Raw genomic sequence first — 4,197 nt, forward strand, 5'->3', positions numbered from 1 at the left:
TCAAGGCCAGATCAATAAATATGCTAAATAAAATAAAGTGACTTCCTGAGAATTATTTTCTCAGACAACTGACCAGCAGACATTTCACAGACCAGATGAGGAAATGCTCATATAGTTTCCCTTCCCCCTCCCTCCTGAAGCCCTACCCTGTCTGAGTTACATCGATGGAAACAGCTGGATCATGCTTGCCATAACTGTAGGAACACTATGTATTGCCACAAAAAAATTACTTTCCACATTTGTTGTATTACAGCATTAACAAATTCTCAGGAAACAGACGATTAAAGAAATTTCTCTATCCAAAGGCCATCAGAGAGTTTTAATAATAACCTCAGCCTAGCTGCTTTAGCCATGTCCACTGAGACAGAATGTACTGGCCAGTCAGTCTAGTTAACACCCTGAGAAGATTCTGATCTGCCCAAACCAGTTCTGCCAGTTGACCCAGGTCTTGAATCTTTATATCGTTGTTGCGTCTGGCAAACTCACCTGTGAATTTGATTATTGCTTTTCCATTTACTCGGTTTAGCTTCTAGATGACAGGTGTCTCTTTCTCTGAGTGTGGTTAAACAACTGCCCTGCTTTAGTTAATGAAAACTCTTGTAGGCAAGACAGATTGAGGATTATGATCAGAGGCTGGAGGCACAGTGGCAAGGAATGGGGATCTGAGCCAGGGCAGCACCAGGGGAGATGGAAGAAAGCAAAGTTGTGTGAGATATTTGGAAATAGGGTTGGATACGGGAACTGGTTGGCTGTAGTGCTCAGGTGTCAACGGTGGAAGGAGTGGTGGGGGGTATAGTGGAAAATAGCTTGCCTGAGTGGCTGTCTTTAACCAAATTAGGAGATCCAAGAAAAGAAGTGGTAGGGCATGGGAGAGAGAAAATACATCTGGGTGGACATAGGCCAGGAGGAATTAAAAAGAGACATAAACTAATCATTTACAGAGGAAAGAGAATGTAGATTTATACAAACTAAAAATGGGAAGGTGGAAAAGAAAGACTTGATTAGCTACAAAGGAGGTAAGGTGAAGGAGACTAAGAAGAGGTGACGAGAAGATCGTCAGCAACTGTTGGGAGCAAATCCAGTGCAGTCGACAAAAATAGGAATGGTCATCACTCAAAACTGAAAAACATGGTCTGATGATGGACTCTGATTAATTTATAAACTTATTTATATGAAATCTTCCCAGGGTCCAAAAATATTACATTTACTAAATGAATCACCATCATTGAAAATATATATATATATATATATATATAAAGAACTACAATAAATAACCCGTAATGAGTTGTTGTCACCATTATGATTGGGACAGAAGCCAAATATTAGGGAATTTTAGGATTAAATGAGATGAAAGAAGGAAAAAGGTAAGGGAGATGAACAACTAAAACAATTTAGAAGGGATGGGAGAAGCCACTCCTCGGGTTGTCAGTGGCAGGCTGCAACTGTTCTTGTCGATGTCGGGGCTGGATCTGAGGCACCTGCCGAGGTCAGGACAACCTCTCACTTAACATGGACTTTTCCACTGACTATGCTAGTAACAACCCACACACAAATCACCAGGCTAACAATGATTTTGAAGGCTGATCTGAAAGAAGATGGTTTTCAACACAGACATTTGGAGGTAGCATTAAAAATGACTGAATTTGTATGACCCACTAACTATATTCTAAATGTCTATAGGAAAGTGGGGGTGGAGGGAAGCCTTACTTGGCAGTTTTTACTTTTAACTATTCTGTCAATTATTGTACTGGTTATAAAAATAATAATGTAAACAAAAGTTAGAGGAGAAGATAAACAGGAAAATCTCAGGTAGTCCACTCAGCAATATTTTCACCAATATGTCCCCTACAGCAAGAGACATAAAGGAAAGAATAAACAAATGAGACCTCATCAAAATAAAAAGCTTCTGCATCACTAAACAAAACATCAGTGAAATGAATATGGAACCAACCATACTGGAAAATATATTTAGCAATGATACTTCAGACAAGGGTTTGATCTCCAAAATATATGAAGAACTCACACAACTCCATACCAGGAAGACAAACAATCTAATCAAAAAAATGGGCAAAGGACCTGAACAGACACTTCTCCAAGGAGGGCAAACAAAGGGCCCAGACACACATGACAAAATGCTCAACATCACTAGCCATAAGAGAGATGCTTGAATTTCCAGCATGAACCTTACTCTCTGGCTCAACACCTGAATGAAACAAAAGCTGAAGAAATATAACACTTTCCCAGTCTATAAAATTCAGGTGAGACTCTTACTTATGAGACGTGAAATCAATTCTCACCACAACATAACCTTTTAAACATCCTCAAGACTTCCTGCCATTTCATCTTGATATTAATATGGTAGCACTTCCATACTTACCACATAATATATGCCAAAAATAGACATACACATGTGAACATTCTCATACACACATATATAAATAATCGAGGAGAAAGTTTAATGCAATCACTTGAAAAAATGAGATTTCAAGTCAAATAGATCACAGTTTGAATTCCAGCTCTGCATGTTACTAGCTCTGTGGTTTGGGCAAATTATCTTCTTCTCTGGGCATCAGTGTCTCTTACCTCTTTTTCAACCATCTAAGAGTGTAGAGAAAATGTTAGTGTTCATACGAATCACCTGGGCATTGTGATAACATGCAGCTCTCATTCAGGAGGGCTGTATTTCTAACGAGCTCCCCAGTAGGTGAAGCTGAGGCAACAGGTTTGCAGTGGACTGCGTATTAATCACGTTTTTTATTTTTTATGTTTTATGATGTGGTAGCATCTTCAAAATTTTGCTGGCCAGGGGAAGACTGCTCCTCCCAGGCCTAGCCAAGGGCTGGGCATGGAGCATACCTTTCACACACAAACCAACCAATCCTGAGCTTTTATTCCTCAACCACCTCCTTTAACTCCCACGTGCCAAACTGACATTTCCCTAGTCCTAAATCATTCTATGTCCAGGTGCCAGGCAAATATAAACCACCCCTGTAGCCAAAAGTTCACAGAAATTATTCAAACCAGTCAGTCCTAAACCATTTACATTGCCTTGCCTTGCTGCCTTTTCCCTGGAAACCAGGAAGCCTGTAATGGAGAAAAAAAGGGGAACAGATGTCAAGGAACATGTATAAAGGACCCATGGACAAAGTTTAGGAGGAATAGGATTGAGGGTGGAAGGTGGGGGTGGGGGAAAGTGTTGGTGGGAAAATGGAGACAACTATACTTGAACAACAATTTAAAAATCATCAAAAAAATATATAAAATGTTACAAGTAAAAATGTCCCTTAATCTCATCTTTCAATGATAACCTCTTTTAATATCAATATTTTCAAAATTTTGTGCTTCCCTCCACCAGTTTTTTATTTCTAAGCATATACTAACATTTGTTTTTACAAAAACAGGGTAATTAGGTGCATTCTATTCTGCAAATTGCCTGCCCCCACCCCCCCGGTTAGCTATATGGCTTGAACATTTTCCCATATCAATACACAAAGCTATCTCTCTCTTTAATGAATGCTAAGTATTCTATTGTACAGGTGTTACATAAGAAAATATTTTCTAACCAGGCAAGTGTGAAGGAGAAAAGCCTCTGGACTTCCTGTTGTTTCTAACGTGCTCCAATATCCTTATTTTATGAAAGACTTGTCCTGTGCCTTCAGCTCCACAAGAAATGAAATGTGAGCTGCTCCAGGCCAGCAGCCTTGGCAATGCTCTTTTTTTTCTCCTTCACAAAAGAAGTCACATTTCTAATTGAGGTCTCGTCATAAAAACAGTCTTTATCGCCCCTTTGAAAAGCACTCCTTGGGCCTTTCGCTAATGACCCACTGGGCCGTCAAGAAAAGGCAAAGTAAAAACACCGCTTTTGGGTGAAGTGGCAGTACGACGTGTTGTTTTGCTTCAATCGGTGGTGTGACAAGGGGAAAAAAAAACAGTCTTTACCCAAGTACCAGGTTCTCTGTGTTCATAAAATATAAAGCACATATTACACATTACGAAACAGCCTTAAGAGCTGTCTTCACTTTTTAATTGTATGATTAAAAAATATAACTGGATATAGCATTCCTAATGAGAAGTTGGAGACCGGGGATGAAATTTCTCCCATACTTCCGGTTTGAAGTGTCATGTTCCAAGTCAAATGTTTAATTGGGAAGCATCCCAGAGAATAATGGGTGGGTATTTGTTTGATCGGAAGGTGTG

The 4,197-nt window shown here is 39.5% G+C and overlaps 1 non-coding gene across 1 annotated transcript; it reads left to right on the top strand.

Annotated features, from left to right (window-relative positions):
- Window positions 1-3,782: 3,782 nt before the first annotated feature.
- LOC118994220 (small nucleolar RNA SNORA21) lies at window positions 3,783-3,918 on the top strand. The gene has a single exon (XR_005068007.1). It is a non-coding gene; the product is annotated as a small nucleolar RNA SNORA21 (small nucleolar RNA).
- The last annotated feature ends 279 nt before the right edge of the window (window positions 3,919-4,197 follow it).

Source organism: Sturnira hondurensis, unplaced genomic scaffold (genome assembly GCF_014824575.4).
Source record: "Sturnira hondurensis isolate 20B ecotype Veracruz unplaced genomic scaffold, ASM1482457v3 Scaffold0009178, whole genome shotgun sequence".
NCBI classification, from domain to species: domain Eukaryota; kingdom Metazoa; phylum Chordata; class Mammalia; order Chiroptera; family Phyllostomidae; genus Sturnira; species Sturnira hondurensis.